We start from the raw sequence: 19223 nt of genomic DNA, 5'->3' as shown, positions 1-19223 counted from the left end.
AGGTGGTTGGGCGCTGTTGAGCCCCTCTTTGCCCTCAGACCCTCTCCTAACTGCTCCCTCCTGTCTCAGATCACTGGGGGGAGGTGCCTGTCTTCAGCTGCAGGGATGGAGGGAGGGAAGAAGAAAGAAGGGGCCCTGGCAAGCCAGTTATCAAAAGCCAACCATAGCCTGGGACCCCTACATGATATGAATAATGACCAGACAACAAAAGGTAAGAAAAATAATTTTATTTTCTGTTTTGTGATTACAATATGTCAGATTTGAAATGTGTTTTGAGGGAGGCTGCCGCCGCGGCTTTGGACAGAGAGGTACCATTTTCGTGGGAGCCGGCCTTCGGAGAGGCTTGAGACGCGGGGACGGATGCGGGAGGGGCTGCCACTACGAAGGGCTTTGGTGGGGGAGCCAGCCAGACTGCGAGTTTGGGTACGTTGTAAGCACGGATTGGTCAAGGAGCCGCCGCTTCCGAGGCTTTGAAATTGCTCTCCCACCGTCACTCCCTCCCGTCCCGGCTCTGCCTCTGCCCCTGCCCAGGTTCAAAAGCAGGAGAGGCGGTCATCTAGCACCCGTTAATCTAACGGGCTTAAACACTAGTTTATGAATAAAGATTTTCATTATGGTTGAATAGACGTCTACCTTGCCTTTCTTGGACTGTGTTGACACTAAGGCGAAGTGTTCTTTTTGCCTGCTTGAACCCTATTCCTGAGCCATATGATGTTGCCTGCATATGTTGCTTCTTTCCTTCTAGAGATCCTGTCATGGTTGACACTCTTGGGCGGTGTCCTAAATGAGATCCCCAACTCATGAATTTAATGCCTGGCCCAACTTCAGTGAGTCAAAGAAAGTTACTTATTCTTTTTATGATTGTTGTTCAATGCTCCAGCCGACATTCTATCCTTGCGTGCACTGCTGTACCCTTAGGGATGTCCCAGAGATGTCAACCTGTGTTCAGTGTATCTTTAAACCATGACTGCTAAAACCTAGGACAGCATGACAGTGGCTGGACAGCCCTCCACATGATGCATTTCCTATACTATTCCTCTAAGCACATGCTGTCTTGCCACTGTCGGAGAGAGGATGCAAGAGTGAGAAAGTAAGTGGTCAAAAGGGAATAAAAGGCTCAAGTGTTGCCAATCACAGCTGGATCACATAGGAATATGCACAGGGTACAATTTTTCAGTTCATTTGGGCTTTTTTTCTGATTTTTTAAAACTTTTTTTCCAGTTTATTTCACACCTTCACTTCACTAAAACATTTTTAACATATTAAGGATTCTCTTTACTAAGCTACGTTAAAAAGTGGCTGGTGCTGTTTTTAGAACAGAGCATACAAATAGCCTTTCTGGGTCAAAACAATGATCCATCTAGCCCAGTATCCCATTTTCATGGTGGCCAATCCAGGTCTCAAGTATCTGGCATAAACCCAAATAGTACCAACATTCCATACTACTGATTCAGGGCAAGCAGTGGCTTTTCCCATGTCTTTCTCAATAGCAGTATGTGGACTTTTCCTCCAGGAACTTGTCCAAACCTTTTTTAAAACCAGCTACATTAACCGTTCTTACCATATCCTCTGGCAATGTGTTCCAGAACTATTCTCTGAGTGAGAAAAATATTCCCTCCTATTGGTTTTAAAAGTATTTCCCTGTAACTTCATTGAGTGTCCCCTTGTCTTTGTAATTTCTGATGAAGTACAAAATCGATCCATTTGTACCCATTGTACTCTACTCATGATTTTGTAGATTTCAATCATATCTCCCCTCAGCTGTCTCTTTTCCAAGCTGGAGAGCCCTAACCTCTTTAGTCTTTCCTCATATGAAAGGAGTTCCATCCCCTTTATCATCTTGATCACTCTTCTTTGAACTTTTTATAGTTATGCTATATCTTTTTTGAGATAAGGAGACCAGAACTGAATGCAATACTCAAGGTGAGGTTGCACCATGGAGCAATACAGAGGCACAGTGGCATAAGGTGCATAGGGTTGATTTGTGTTCTGCATGTGTGATAAAGGCCAGATGTTCTGGTAGGAATGAATGATGATGTCATGGCTCAAAGTAGGACCATATTTGTCGGCTCTCCTTTACCCCTTTTGGACTCAAAACGGCCCTCACTTTATGGAAGCGGGGAGGAGAGAGGGGGGCAAAAGCATGTGTTTTTATTTGCAGCTGTGGCAATATTAGCTCTGGCACTCATAGGAATTCTATGACCTTCAAAGCTGTTACACTTTGAAAAAAAAAAAAAGGGGGGGGCGGGGAGTTTGTGATTACATATTCCATTCTGGACAAAGGTGTTTTCTGTGTTCTGTGTGTACGAAAGACATGGTTCTCTGTTAGCACTGACTGTGCAGGATCAACTAGTCTGGGTTGTTTAGTTTTACAGCGGGTGAGTATATAAGATGTTGCCTTTCCCTAGGTATACTCTTATTGTACGATATGTGGATTGTTACTAAAAATCATGTTTTTCATATAGATGGTGGGGGGGGGGTTAAAAAATGTTGGGTCCTGGGTGTCACATATGCTAGGTATGCCACTGCAGATGCATTATATCATTCTTAGGCCCTCTTTTATAAAGCCACATTAGGCTTTTTATCGCAGGTGGTGATATTAGCTCCAACGCTCACAGGAATTTTATGAGCTTTAGAGCTTCTACCGCTGCGGCCAGCGACAAAAAAAGGTCTAACACGGCTTCATAAAGGGAGGGTGGGGCGGGGGTTAGTCTTGTTAACCATCTCTCTTCTAATAATTCCTAGCATCGTGTTTGGTTTTATGGCCATCGCTGCACATTGGGCGGAAGGTTTCAGTGTATTGTCTACAATGACACCCAGATCTTTTTCTTAGGCACTTACCCCCAGGGTGGACCCTAGCATCTGGTATCTATGATTTGGGTTATTCTTCCCAATGTGCATCACTTTCCATTTGTCCACATTAAGGGCTCCTTTAACTAAGGTGAGCTAGCGTTTTTAGCGCACGCAGGATTTTAGCGCACGCTAAACCCACGCTACGCTTCTAGAACTAACGCCAGCTCAATGCTGGCATTAAGGTCTAGCACATGCGACAATTCAGCGTGCCCTATTCCGTGCGTTAAAGCCCTAACGCACCTTTGTAAAAGGAGCCCTAAATTTCATCTGCCATTTGGACACCCAGACTTCCATTTTCCTAAGGTCTGCCTGCAATTTTTCGCAGTCTGCCTGCGTTTCAACAACTTTTTGAACAGTTTATTGTCATCTGCAAATTTAATCACCTCCCTTGATCCAATTTCCAGATCAGTTATAAATAAGTTAAATAGCACCGATCCCAGAACATATCTCTGCAGCACTCCACTATTTACCCTCCTCCATCGAGATAAATGGCCATTTAACCCTAATTTCTGTTTTCTGTCCGATAGCAGTTCCTAATCCCTGTCCAATAATCAGTTCCTAATCCACAACTGAACATTGTCTTCCATGCGCTATAGCCACTTTTTAGCATGCTCCAAAATGACTGACATCACCTTTTCCCTATTAATGGTCACATGCTATTTATGAAAGTGCGTGACTATTATCATGAGTCTTCGTCACCTATTTTAGAATATAACAGCTCCCGCGCTAATCCTGCACTAATCAGTCAGTGTGTGCCAATGCCCATATGTTATTAGCGCAGGGTATGTCTACTCTCTGCCCCCAAATGTGATCTCTCCCTACTAATATATAACATGCATTTTTTTAGTAAGTGGAAATTGAATGCCTAGCCTACAGTTATCACATGGCTCCTGTGCTCCATTTTTAGGTGGTGGTAAACACGTTAGTGCTTATCGCTGCTTGGTATAAGGGCCCTTCAAATTTTTGAACACACAATAATCAACTTAATTAACATTGTATCATGGATTAACATGAAGGGCCCTTTTACTAAGCCAGTAATGCGTGCTTACTGCAGGTTAAATTCCGCTTCTGTGGGGAGCGCTAAGTTGTCCTGCAATAGTTTAGGAATTAGCGTCTCTACCCATGTGTTAAAAAATAGGTTTTATTTTTTAGCATGAGGGACGAGTTTGGAAGTGGAGACTAGGCAGGGTACCCTAATCAGTTAGCGCAGTTATATCGCTACACTCTACCAGTTAGCACATGGTTAGTATATGAGCCCTTACCGACTAGTAAGTAGGTGGCGGTAAGGTCTTACGTGGTAATGGCCATGTGCTAATTGAGAATATAAGAATTGCCGCTGCTGGGTCAGACCAGTGGTCCATCGTGCCCAGCCATCTGCTCCAGCGGTGGCCCATAGGTCAAAGACCAGTGCCTTAATTGAGTCTAGCCTTACCTGCGTACGTTCTGGTTCAGCAGGAACTTGTTTAACCTTGTCTTGAATCCCTGGAGGGTGTTTTCCCCTATAACAGCCTCTGGAAGAGCGTTCCAGATTTCTACCACTCTCTGGGTGAAGAAGAACTTCCTTATGTTTGTACGGAATCTATCCCCTTTTAACTTTAGAGAGTGCCCTCTCGTTCTCTGTACCTTCAACGTATGGCCACTAGGATGGTCTTGGGGCTCAGGGATCTCACGTATGAAGAAAGACTGAATAAACTACGGCTGTACTCACTTGAGGAACGAAGAGAGAGGGGAGACATGATTGAAACATTTAAGTATATCACGGGCCGTATCGAGTCGGAAGAAGATATCTTCTACCTCAAGGGATCCTCGACCACCAGGGGGCATCCGTTAAAAATCAGGGGAGGGAAGTTCCATAGCGACTACAGAAAATACTTCTTCACTGAAAGAGTGGTGGATCATTGGAACAAACTCCCACTGCAGGTGATTGAGGCCAAGAGAGTGTCAGATTTTAAGAGACAATGGGATGTTCACGTGGGATCTCTAAGGGAGTAAAATCAGAGGGGCGGGAATTTGGAATGGGCAGACTTGGTGGGCTATAGCCCTTTTCTGCCGTCTTTTCTATGTTTCTATGTTTCTACCTTGGAGAGGCTGAACAACCTGTCTTTATCTACCGTATTTTCATGCAGATAACGCGCACCCGTGTATAACGCGCACACGGGTATAACGCGCAGAAACCACGATTTTATGTATAAAAACTTTTGTATACCGCGCTCATGGGTATAACGCGCATGCAGCCCGACTGTCCTTTCGCCCGCCCCGACTCTCCTCTGGCCACCCAGACTCTCCTTTCGCCCTCCCCGCCTCTCCGTGCGCTGTCCCGACTCTCCGTTCACCCTCCCTGACTTTCCGTGCACTGCCCCGACTCTCCGTGCGCTGTCCCGACTCTCCGTTCACCCTCCCTGACTTTCCGTGCACTGTCCCCCTTGAAGTCCTGTCCCCCCTTGAAGGTCTGCCTGCCTCCTTGAAGTCCTGTCCCCCCTTGAAGGTCTGCCTGTCCCCCTTGAAGGTCTGTCCCCCCTTGAAGGTCTGCCTGTCCCCCTTGAAGGTCTGTCCCCATCCTGAAAGCCTGATGCCCCCCCCCCGACGTCCGATACATCCAACCCCCCCGGCAGGACCACTCGCACCCCCACCCCGAAGGACCGCCGACTCCCCGACAATATCGGGCCAGAAGGGAGCCCAAACCCTCCTGGCCACGGCGACCCCTTACCCCCACCCCGCACTACATTACGGGCAGGAGGGATCCCAGGCCCTCCTGCCCTCGACGCAAACCCCCCTCCCTCCAACGACCGCCCCCCCAAGAACCTCCGACCGCCCCCCCAGCAGACCCGCGACCCCCCTGGCCGACCCCCACGACACCCCCACCCCCCTTCCCCGTACCTTTGGTAGTTGGCCGGACAGACGGGAGCCAAACCCGCCTGTCCGGCAGGCAGCCAACGACGGAATGAGGCCGGATTGGCCCATCCGTCCCAAAGCTCCGCCTACTGGTGGGGCCTAAGGCGCGTGGGCCAATCAGAATAGGCCCTGGAGCCTTAGGTCCCACCTGGGGGCGCGGCCTGAGGCACATGGGCCCAACCCGACCATGTGCCTCAGGCCGTGCCCCCAGGTGGGACCTAAGGCTCCAGGGCCTATTCTGATTGGCCCATGCGCCTTAGGCCCCACCAGTAGGCGGAGCTTTGGGACGGATGGGCCAATCCGGCCTCATTCCGTCGTTGGCTGCCTGCCGGACAGGCGGGTTTGGCTCCCGTCTGTCCGGCCAACTACCAAAGGTACGGGGAAGAGGGGTGGGGGTGTCGTGGGGGTCGGCCAGGGGGGGTCGCGGGTCAGCTGGGGGGGCGGTCGGAGGTTCTTGGGGGGGGCGGTCGTTGGAGGGAGGGGGGTTTGCGTCGAGGGCAGGAGGGCCTGGGATCCCTCCTGCCCATAATGTAGTGCGGGGTGGGGGTAGGGGGTCGCCGTGGCCAGGAGGGTTTGGGCTCCCTCCTGGCCCGATATTGTCGGGGAGTTGGGGAGTCGGCCGGGCAAGAGGGCTTGGGCTCCCTCTTGCTCCGATCGTGGATGCGGGTGCGGGTGGGAGCGCGTGGGAGCGGTCGTTTGGGGTGGGGGTGCAAGCGGTCCTGCTGGGGGGGGTGAATCGGGCGTCGGGCGGGGTGGGAACTATGTAGAAAAACTTTTGTATACCGCGCTCACACGTATAACGCGCGAGGGGTATGCGCGGTAGGTAAAAACGCGTATAACGCGCGCGTTATATGCGTGAAAATACGGTACTAAGTCTATTCCCTTCATTATCTGTTGTGTTGTCTGTTTATGCTCTTTGGTTTCACTTAATACTGAGAAAAGCACTAAGCCATTTGCTATTGGTTTGCTTTTACAATGAAAAAAAAATGCACTAAGGGCTTCTTTTATCAAACTGCGCTAGAGGTTTTTAATGCGAGCCAGTGCGGTAAATGCTCACAGAATTCCTATGAGTGTCGGAGCACTTACCTCTCCGGCATGCACTAAAAACCTCTATCACAGCTTGATAAAAGGGGTTGGGGGGGGTAAGTTATTTGTGAAACAGAGGGCTATTCTTAATATGTTTGCAGTTATGTCTTTTGTTCACAATAAAAAGAATTTTTCTTCTTGCTTTATTTGTTGCAATTTTGTGAAATGAATAAGAACTAAAATTTTGGGAGAGCTGGACTGAAATATCGCTAGCACTGAGCTGATTGGTTTTCTGTGCGCATTGCAGAACCCAACATGCCTCACAAGTTGTATGTTTTTTCATGTTCTTTCAATTTAAAAAAAAAAAAAATTAAGACTGTGGGGATGGGGATGAAAAATGCATTTCACTGCGGGGACGATGATGGGATGGGGATGAATCTTTGTCTCTGTGTCACTCTCTTGTTCCCACCTCCACACTATCATGTCCAGTTTTTTAACTCAGCCTGCAGCAGACCCTTCACACTTTTTCCCAATCTTCTTAAATTCCTACTCCCCTTCATCAATCCCATTCTCTCAGAATACTCGCTGGTTCCACAGCTCTCTCCAAAACCAAATACAGGGGGTTCAGCCCTTCTTCCTGTGACTAGAGCTTCCCCATTGGCTGGATTCTACCATAGTCTCTGCACTGGAAGGGGGGAGGATTGGAGAACTAAAAGTCTTCTCAGTGCATGGGAAACTCGCGTGCTAAAAATAGCATACACCACTTTTAGCAAAGCATAGTAAAATGGTCCCCACATTTTTAAAGGGCTAAATTGTGAAAACTATCCAGATACTTTAGCTATCATTCTGACTTCAAGCTTGGAAATTTACAAATTAGTAAGTTAGTTAGTTAGGTTCCATCGACTCATGTTCAAATCCTAGTGACTTGAGAATTACAGATCTAAAAAAAGATTGTTTTTTTTGCTAGTCTGATTGCAAGTCACCCTCTTTGCCTGGTTCCTTTGATCTTCCTAAACATAATGTGTTTGCCATATTCTGTTTTGTAGATGATCTTTATCAGCTGAGTTAGCTGAGCTGAGTTCTGATTTTTCTTTGTTTGTTTTAACTCTGTATGTTCTAGATTGTAAAAATCCTTTAAACCATGATAATACCTTGCCAGTGATTCCTATTGAGTCTAGTATTTGTAGAAGGATGTCATGGTCTACCAGGTCAAAAGCTGCGGAGAGATCTAGTTGAATAATCAGTATTTTTTTACCTGTGCTAAGGTGTTGTCTAGCAGTGTCCATGAGTGATCCTAGTAGGGTCTCAGTGGTGTAGTTGGTTCTGAAACCAGATTGTGTAGAGTGAAGTATGTTGTGGTTTTCTAGGTATAAGGTTAGGACTTTAGCTACGAGGCCTTCATTAGCTTGACATAAAGTGGTATTGAGGCTATGGGTCTGTAGTTAGAGGGTTGATCTGTTGGCCCTTTGGGATCTTTTAGGATCGGAGTGATGACGATTTTGCTGAGGTCTTGTGGGAAAAGGCTGTCTGTGAGTAAAGTTTGTATCCATTGCAGAAGGAGAGTGCGAAATAGTGTACTGGAGGTTTTTCATAGGTATGGGGGGGGGGGGGGAGGTGCAGTGGTTGAGGTCACAGGCTGCGTGGCTGTATTTATTATAGAGTTTGTTAGGTCCGACCATTGTATAGATGAGAAGTGGGACCAGGTTCTGTCTTCTGCAACTGATTCTTTCTCTGTGGGGGGTGTTGTGATCTTTTCTAGGTGCATAGGTATTCCATAGAAGGTGGACCTGATAGTTACAATTTTGTTTTTGAAGAATGCCGCTACGAGGGTCGCTGAAGGCGGGGGGTGTCATTATTGGTCAGGTAGGGTTTGGTGTCTGTAAGTTCTTTTAGTAGTTGGAATAGCTTTTTTGTGTCTTGGGATTCTTCTCCTATTTGCTTTGTATAGTATGTCTTTCGTTTTTCTTTCAGTTTTTATTTGTATTTTTGGTTCAGTTTTCTCCATGCTGTCTTTGTGGAATCTTGACTGCTTTTCTCCATTTTCTTTCCAGTTGTCTGCATTGTCTTTTGAGTAGGAGTAGTTAGTTGCCGAACCATTTGTCTGATTTTCTATAGATTCTGGTTTTTGTTTGTTCTGGGGCTAGCTCATCTAGGGTTCGTGTACTTAGATGGCTCCATTGTGAGATGAAGTCTTTGGGGTTATAGTCTTGGATTATGACGTCTGTTTTATTTACATGCAAAATTCCAAACATTGCCATGTATAGACAGCATCAACATGTAAGAGGTGATTTTAGAAAGGACTCAGTTTACATATACATAATGCTGTATATAGAAATTACAAGGAGGCATGTTATGGGTGTGTATTCTACATTTCAGAAAGGGAATGAACATGTACGACCAAATATTTCCATGTACAGTTGCTTCCTGGCATATATAGATTTGGCTTGTTTTAGTCAGCCTTTTTCAGGAGGGATTGAGGATGGTATCTTCCATAATCCCCCATTCCTTATGCCCCACCCCCCCTAATTTATAGAAAAACAAAGATTGGAGCTTCTGCAGTTAATTAGCCGGCATTTCAAAATCTTCCATGAAACGATTCCGTACTACATGAAAACTAAACTACAAATCTACTTCCCAAAACGACCACTGAGGTCCCAAGGAGAAAAACGACTGACCATACCTTCTGGCCGCTCCCTCAAAACTGAAACTGCCCGCAAACGCTCCTACTCACATTTCATACCCAAACTTTGGCACACAATCCCTCCATCTGTCAGATCACTAGATGGACTCTGGAACTTCAGGAAGGCCGTGAAAACCTTCCTCTTTAAAGTCATTCACCCTGAAATGCCACCCAGTCAACTCACCTATGTCACTTTATTTCACCAGATGCTACTTAGTACATATATTTTATTGTCATGTCTATATTGTAATTTATGTAAACTGTCATCTATATTGTAATTTATGTAAAATGTCATCTCTGCTCTGTCTGGATTATTATGGATGTACTTTGTAACCCGTTCTGGGCTCTTTTGGGAGGACTGGCTAAAAATCGAATGAATAAATAAATAAATTTGCAAATGTAAGCTGACATACATGTATAAGTTGCCAAGTTTTTTTTCTTCTGCCTAAGGATTTCTCAGCTGCGCAGAGGTTCACCCAGGATCGTTTTTAGTCTTTGATTCATGATTTTTCATATCAGGAACTTCAGGGACCCCTGAGGAAGACAGTTTTGTCGAAACAAGGACTGTGTTGGGTCCATAGTCCCCAATGCTTTGGGTCCTAGGTATTTCTTCATGTAGATTATTGGACTGTACTTTTAATAAAGCCTGCATCTTGAACATCATCTCCTCCACAGTGTTTTTGTTCTTGTCAGACTCCCGGGTCTGTGGAGTATCAAGGGTCAGTCAACCTTTTGTTTGTGCCATTAATGCTTGGCCATTAAAAAAAATTAACGTATGTAGAGTTACCATATTTTCTGACCTGAATAAAAGAGGACACATGACCCTGCTGCATCCCAGCCCCTGCTCCACCCTCACCCCACCCCTGACCCAGACCCCCAGGAGCTAGTTTGTCAGGGCTGACTTACAAGGAATCCAGTGGCTCCCTCTTCTTGCCTCCTTGGTGCTGCAATTCTATGTTCTTTAGGTCACTGGCAGCTCAGCAACATGAACCTGATGCCGTCAGCCTGCCCTGGAAGCTGCCTCTCTGCAGGTCTCGCTTCTGCGGGAAACAGGGAGTTGCTGCAGAGAGGTGGCTTTCGGGGTAGGCCGACGGCAGCAGGGTTCACGTCGCTGAACTGCCACAGTCCGAAGAAAATAGAATTACAGCGCTGAGGAGGTAAGATGGGGAGAGCCACAGGATCCTTTGTAAGCCGGCCCTGCCAAACCTGGACAGACTCCACAGTTTAAAAAAACCCATCCGGACGCCCGGACAGTCCTCTAAAAGGAGGTCATGTCCGGGTTTTCTCAGATGTATGATAACCCTAAGTGCATGAGTCCTTACCACTACCTATTTTGTTTGCAGTATGGGCTCACACGCTAGTTAGCGCTTAGCAATGCAGCTGTGCTAACTGATTACCACAGAAACACCCACTCTCTGTCCCAGATATGCCCCTCCATAGTAAAAATGAAAACAAATTATTTTTAGCATGTGGTGTTTGTGCGCTGATTCAGAACTTAACCAGGACACCTGACCATGTCCCACAATAAGCCCTTTTAAGCTGAGGTACGCACGCACTACTGCTTACCGCAGTTTGCTAAAAGGATTTCTCTGTAAAATAGAGCTTTATATCTATATCTGTATCAATATATATATATTTTTCATTTTGATCTCTAGAAACAGTAAAATGCACCCTAATTTGTGTGAACTGAAGTTTTTTAGTTCAGACAGGAACTGAAATGCTTCAAAGGGTCCTACAAAACTGCATTTCAATTAATGATAATAGTAAAAAAAAAAAAAAAAGGCAATAAAATCAACAAAGAAAGGAATGATTCAATTTTTCATAAAAGAAGAAAATCCCTTTATCCCATAGTTAATTTAAAGGTTTATTTCTTCAAATGAATCCTCTTCATCAAACCTTCGATCCTTGAAAATCAGTGCAACCTGCCGGTGTGGATAATGAATTGATTTGTAATGTAAATGACATCGAGTGCCCTCCCATCCAGCATTCGTGCGCTTGTGTGTTTAATCTAAAATGTTTAAGTCCCAAAATGAGCTTCTCCATCAAAAGTCTCAATTCCATTTACATTTCTTGCATACGAGTCAATTTGTGCCTGACCCATCTTATAAATCACTGCCAAGGAGTGCTGTATTGGTAACTCTCTGCTGTTCCCTCCCACAGCTCCCATACATGCACATGTGGTATTCAGGAAGCCAACTTCATTCTCCACTTCCACATCCACTTGTATGCAGAGATGCACACATACAGTATACACATGGACTGGAAGAGTAGCCTAGTGGTTAGAACTGCTGTCTTAGCTAGATTGTGAGCCTTCGGGACAGCTAGGGAAATCCAAAGTACCATTTTTATTTAGTTTATTTTAATGTATCTTTAATCTATCTTCATTGTAAACTGCTTTGAACCTCACAGTATAGCGGTATATAAGAAATAAAATCAATCAATCAAATCAATCACCATCCTGAGGTTGTGGATTTGATTCCCATGTTGCTCCTTGTGACCCTGGGCAAGTCACTTCATCCTCTGTTGCCCCATGCGCTGTAGTAAGGTTATGAACCTGCTGGGGCAGAAAGGGAAAAATACTTGAGTAGCTGAATGTAAAAACTGCCTTGATAGTCTTGCAAAGGGTGGTATATAAGTACCTTAATAAACATGACAACACTTTAGAAGAGGAAAAGTCCTGCATATGTAATCCAGCAGCCCAAAACAATGGGCTCCAAATATGGGGCCCTTTTACTAAAGTGCATTAGTTTTTGCACATACTGGTTGCAAAAACTAGTTCATAGCTGCCCCTTAATTCTATATATGGCATTTTAAATTGCTCTCACAGCTTAATTGAACAATGAGCTAATTAGCACTGATAATTGGCTTCCTAATAAACAATTCATTGGATTTCATTTAAATTTACATGATGCACCAAAAAGAGGGCATGGGAACTGGAAGTTCATGAGTGGATTGGGGCGTTCCTCAAATTTACGCATGTAATTAGGGAATAAGAGCATCCACGCCTAAGTTAGGTGCAAGGATTTGCATCACATTTCAGTTGGTGCAATTGGCCACACCTAAAATTAGGCATGGGTCCCAGGCATAAGCACTCAGGGCCAGAATCTCAAAACTTACCGTGCCCTTAACGATGTTCGCTTAAACAGTTCCAGCCAGTTTAGCGTGCCAGTATTTTACCGGCTGGTTATCAGAACGGCTCACCCTGGTCATTACCAAGCTTCCTAGTAGCCTCCAACTCTGCCATGCAAATGTAACGAGGTCATTAATATTAAAATGGTGGTAAAATGGGCTCATTAATATTTAAGCACTCCAGGCAATTCTCTATCATCTTCGGATGATTCTGTAACCTCGTTGTGCTACATTTGCGGGCACAATTTTCCGGCAGGGTCTGAGCTGTCATAGCCTTGCTTTCTGGTCAGTGTCTGAGTTACCGGACATCTGGTAACCCTACGATGTTGGAAGGTAGGATAAGATGTTGGTGGGGAGCATTACCACACCTTCACTGAAAGCAGCCACACTACGTGGTGACACAGTACTGCTAGGCGACTTCAACATGCCAGATGCTGACTGGAACACCCTCTCAGCAACTACGAGCGGTAGCAAAAGAATAGTAACCTCCATTAAGGGTGCACAACTAAAACAAATGGTATTAGAGCCCACCAGAGAAAAAGCAATACTGGACCTGGTACTCACAAATGGAGACAGTGTCTCGGAAGTATCAGTGGGAGACACGCTGGCCTCCAGTGACCACAACATGGTATGGCTCAACCTCAGAAAAGGCTTCTCTAAATCAAACACAGCAACGAGGGTCCTCAACTTTAGGGAGGCAGATTTCGACCACATGAGAGACTTTGTCCATCAAGAGCTGCAAAACCATGCAGAAACTGACAATCCGGAAACTATGTGGTCAAATCTAAAATCCATCCTGAACGAAGCATCTAGCCGCTACGTAAAAACAGTAAGCAAACGCCGGAGAAACAAAAAACCACAATGGTTCAACAAGGAAATTTCGGACCTCATTAAAATAAAAAAAGAAGCATTTATCAACTACAAACATCTTGGGAAAAGGGAGGCAAAAGAAGACTATCTGGCCAGATCTAAGGCTGTCAAAAAGGCAGTCAGGGAAGCCAAACTTCAAACAGAGGAAGATCTAGCACGGAGCATTAAAAAAGGGGACAAATCCTTCTTTAGGTACATTAGCGACAGGAAGAGAAACAAAAATGGAATAGAACGCCTTAGGCAATCAGATGGAAACTACGCAGAATCTGATACTACCAAGGCAGAACTGCTAAACGAATACTTCTGCTCAGTATTCACCTGTGAAGCACCGGGAAATGGTCCACAACTACAAATAAGAGACAGCCAAAATGATCTGTTTCGCGATTACGAGTTTACACCTAGTAGCGTCTACCACGAACTTTCAAGACTCAAAGTTGACAAAGCCATGGGGCCAGACAATCTACACCCCAGGGTACTCAGAGAGCTGAGTGAAGTTCTGGCTGAACCACTATCCGTACTCTTCAATCTTTCCATGCGCACGGGAAAAGTACCCCTAGACTGGAAAACAGCTAACGTAATTCCACTCCACAAAAAGGGATGCAGAACAGAGACAGGAAATTACAGACCGGTGAGTCTTACATCCATAGTGTGCAAACTCATGGAAACACTGATCAAACAGGAACTTGACAAAATTCTAGACGAAGAAAGTTTACGTGATCCACATCAACACGGATTTACCAGGGGAAGGTCCTGCCAATCTAATCTGATTGACTTCTTTGATTGGGTGACCAATCATCTGGATGCCGGTGAGTCCCTTGACGTGATATATTTGGACTTCAGCAAAGCTTTTGATAGCGTCCCACACCGCAGGCTGTTGAACAAACTAAAATCAATGGGATTAGGGGATACATTCACTACATGGGTAAAGGATTGGCTAGATGGTAGGCTTCAAAGGGTGATGGTAAACGGTACCCCCTCCAAAATGTCAGCAGTGATGAGTGGAGTACCTCAGGGCTCCGTCTTAGGGCCGATTCTATTCAATTTATTCATAGGAGATTTGACCCAAGGACTTAGAGGAAAAGTATCACTGTTTGCCGACGATGCCAAACTATGCAACATAGTTGGCAAAAGCAGTGTGCCTGACTTTATGACGCAGGACCTAAGACAGCTCGAGCAGTGGTCATCAACTTGGCAGCTAGGCTTCAATGCTAAAAAATGTAAAATAATGCATCTAGGCAAAAAAAATCCACACAGAACTTACACACTAAATGGTGAAACCTTGTCCAGGACCACGATGGAACGTGATTTAGGAGTGATCATTAGCGACGATATGAAGGCTGCCAATCAGGTAGAGAAGGCTTCATCCAAGGCAAGACAAATGATGGGCTGTATCCGTAGGGGTTTTGTCAGCAGAAAACCTGAAGTAATAATGCCACTGTACAGATCCATGGTGAGACCTCATCTCGAGTATTGTGTTCAATTCTGGAGACCACACTACCGAAAAGATGTGTTGAGAATTGAGTCGGTTCAGCGAATGGCTACCAGGATGGTTTTGGGGCTCAGGGATCTCACGTATGAAGAAAGGTTAAAAAAACTGCGGATGTACTCATTGGAGGAGCGAAGACAGAGAGGAGACATGATTGAAACCTTTAAGTATATTACTGGGCGTATAGTGGTGAAAGATGATATCTTCAGTCTTACGGGGCCCTCGGTAACCAGAGGACACTCGCTGAAAATCAGGGGAGGGAAATTTCAGGGTGATGCTAGGAAGTACTTCTTCACCGAAAGGGTGGTCGATCATTGGAACGAGCTGCCTCAGCGGGTGATTGAGGCCAGCAGCGTGTTAGATTTCAAGAGGAAATGGGATATTCATGTGGGATCTCTAGGAGAGTAAGAATCAGGGAGTGGGTCATTGGTATGGGCAGACTCGATGGGCTATAGCCCTTTTCTGCCGTCAATTTCTATGTTTCTATGTTACTGGACTGTTAGTACAGCTGTACTTATTGACCCTTCTTGAGGTGGTGGTGGTAAGTGCAGTCACACTATTGGAAGGTATGACATCTAGTGTATGGTACAAGCCCATGCGCTGTCACAAATGGCTACTCATGATCCAGGAGAAAAGAGAAGCAGTAGCGAACAGCAGAGTGAACAAAAGGAGCAGTGTGGCAGCTTAAAAAGCACAAATGAAATTTCATTGAGAGTCAGCATATTCCATCTTCTTGGTTTCTTTGGCTGATTGTTTTTATTTATTTATAGGTGGATATATTATCTGACCTCTATTAAAGTAATATTTGCCCCTAAAAGACTCACATAAGGGCACACTAAAGGCCTCTTTTACAAAGCTGCGTTAGCGGCTGCTGTGCAGCAACAGCCCTTTAAATCTCTGTGGGCTTCGGGGCCGTTAGCGCAGCGCAGCCGCTACTGCGGCTTTGTAAAAGAGGCCGTAAGCTTTGTAAAATAAAAAACAAAAAAACAAGTGCCATCTGAAAACTGATCTCTGATCTCTGGGATTGTTGTTGTTGTTTTTTGGTTTGTTTTTTTTTCAAACATTGAGTTGAATTTTTCTTATGCAGTAAGACTGGAGTTGATCCAGACATGGCTAGGGCCACTCAGCAAAAGCAAAGCCAGTTTTTGTTAACGAATCCTCAGGTGCTACAGTTGGGTGGGTTGTTTTGCCTGAACTTTTCCTTGTAAATGTCTTATAAAGTATATATCTGTCACATATGTTTTTTTATGACCCACAGTTTGTTGCATTCCTGAACAACAAAGAGGTTATTAAACCAGTGAGATCTTCTTCACTGTCGCAGTTGACATAGGAGCTGAGTCTGTTCTCTGTTAAGGTTAGCACCAGTTCAGCACGTTCCTATTCTTAGTATCCTGAACTGGTCCGAAACAGAGTCTAGTGAAATTTCCTATCTAGACATATATTTAAAACTTTTTTTTTTTTTAATCTTTATTAATTTCCAAATATTAACAGTGCAACACACAGGCATAACAAGTCAAGGAAAGCACACTCAACTTACAGATATTCAAAATCAATCATTTTATCCCACCCACCCATCGATTAATCAATAACAAATGTATATACTCTTTCAATAACCTACACTTATTTAAAATAATACAATGGCACAGAAATTAAAGACAAAAACAACTACAGAGAAGTAATAAAAGATGTCAACAGGCCCCAAATCAGTTTAAATACATTACTATGTATTTAAAGCTTATTGATGACACTTTTTTGACCCTTCATTGAACTTCTGTACAATAATATTTTCTTGGTTGTATCCTGAAATTCTTTTTTTTTTTAACATAATTTTTATTAACTTTTTCAAATAATACACCTTATACATAAATTACACATATTGATCAAAAATAAAGGATATCGAATAACTTAATACAAATTTATACATAAAATAGAACATATACTAATAAACTAAAGTAAACATAAAATAAAACTAAAATATACACAAGAGCTGCCGAATCTTTAATTAGAAACAAAGGAGTCTCGTTTAACTATAATAGGTTTCTACAAAAATCATCTAGCGGGGCCCATTTCAGATTGAAATTAACAATGTTATTAAATTAGAAAGCTATGTATCCTGAAATTCTTAATAAATGGAAATAGTGTTGTCTCAGTATCATCATAGTTAGTGGCATAGCGAGGGTGAGAGGCCCCCCAGGGCGGTGGTACCCCTCTTCCACCTTCTTCTTCGCCCCACCTTCATATGCTCCTTCCCCTCCTGACATGCGCACACTGCTTCCCTTCCTCCGTAACATTCATGGTGCGAGCAGCAACCTCCATGCTGCTGGTGCGCCAGCATCGGCTCTTCCTCTGGTGTCACTTCCTAGGTGTGGGTCCAGGAAGTGATGTCACAGGAAATGCCAATGCTAGCGCAGCAGCAGCTTGGAGATTGCTGCTCGCACCAGGAATGTTACAGAGGTACAGGGGAAGGGAAGTGGCGTGCACGGACAGCATTGAGGGAGGGGGGAACAAGCAGGGGGGGCAGAGAGGAGGACAAGATGGCGCCTGGGACGGACTGCCACGCCACCCCCTTTACTACTCCAGTGGTTAGAATAAAGTTGAAAAGTTCCAACAACCGAGTCAAAATAGTAGCCAGCTCAGTAGCCAGCCAGTAGAATGCAATCCCAAGACAAAAGCTTGAAGTTCCAGATGGTGCACTTGACTAGGATTCCACACCATAGCTCATGGTTGAATAGAAGCTCCCCAGCAATTAACGCTATTAACTGACCACTGCTGAGCCAAACCTACACAATTCAAGGATTATCCTGTTCAGCCCCAAACAGAATGATGACACAGGGTTCAATCCCATCCCATAAACACATTTTACTTACTAAGCTCATTAGATGCTTCTAATAAAGGATAATAACAATAGCAATTGTTCCCTTACCAGCACAGAACAGAAAGAGGGTAAGTACTGAATCTGGCAGATACAAGATTCTTCCAGACTCCTCCTAATGCTGGTATTTATTTATTAGGATTTATTTATCACCTTTTTGAAAGAATTCACTCAAGGCATGTACAACAAGAATAAGTCAAACCTAAGCAATAGACAATTATAACAGTAACAATATTCAAATAACACTGCAAGGTATGGCACAGTATGCTATGCTATAACGTGATCACAATATGATATAAAACATTTTAATAGACAGCAAAGGGTTTAGGCAAAGAAGGAGCAGATAGATAGAAAAGACAGTAACAGAAGCTGGAAATTAAGGGGACTAATTTGAAGAAAGTTGCACGTGAGGTCAGAATAGTGCTTGCAAGTAGAGAATGACATGGTGGCTGTTACCCGCTGAAACGGTGGGGGAAAAAAGTGCTCACTGTGGGTACGGGGACAAGGCCATCCACTGCCCTGTGGAGCAGTGAATGGCCTTGTCTCTGCAGTTAAGGGAGGGCCATGCACACGGTCACCAATCGCACATGACCCTCTCCCTCCTTCCTACATACCAGCCACATCTATCTCCCTCCCTCTCTCCCTTCTCCTTAACTTCGTGGTGTGTTAGTGTAATTTGTGCAAGCCACCGGAGCCTGCCTGAAGTTGCATGCATCTGCGGGCAGAAACTTCTCCTCTGACGCAACCGTAAGTTGCGTCAGAGGAGAAGCTTTTGCCTGCAGATGCACGCGACTTCAGGCAGGGTCTGGCAGCCTGCCAAATTACACTAATGTGCTACAAAGGGAAGGGGAAGGGAGATGCTCGCGTGAGGGGTGAGGGGTGCTGAAGGGCGGTGGAAAGGAACAGAAGCTAAAGAGGGTGGCGAGAGGGAAGGGTGGAGGTGGAAAGGAACAGACACTGAAGGGGTGGAGAGGAACAGATGCTGAAAGGAAATGGGGAACAGAGAGTTGGGGAGAAGATGCTGAAGGGAAATGGGGAACAGAGAGTGGGGTGAAGACACTGAAGGGAAATGGGGAACAGAAAGTGGGGAGAAGACGCTGGAAGAGAAGAAGACAGAGATGCCAGACTATGGGGGGAGAAGAGGGAAGAAGATGGGTGCCAGACCAATTGGGTGGGGGGTGAAGGGAGAGGCACTGTAACATAGCAAATGGAAGACACAGAGAGAAGGCAGACACTGGATGGAAGATGAGGGATGCAGAAACTAGACAACAGAGGTTGAAAAAAATTTCTATTTATTTATATATATATATTTTTTTGCTTTAGGATAATAGGTAGCTCGAGAGCCTGTCTCGACGGGCGAATCTAACGTGGAGCTGGTAGGCCTGCGTGGTAGCCCGTCGGAGACGCGGGGCCAG

The sequence above is a fragment of the Geotrypetes seraphini genome, chromosome 4, assembly GCF_902459505.1.
Source record: "Geotrypetes seraphini chromosome 4, aGeoSer1.1, whole genome shotgun sequence".
NCBI lineage: Eukaryota > Metazoa > Chordata > Amphibia > Gymnophiona > Dermophiidae > Geotrypetes > Geotrypetes seraphini.
The sequence above is the reverse complement of the archived record's forward strand: the minus strand, read 5'-3'. Positions refer to the sequence as shown.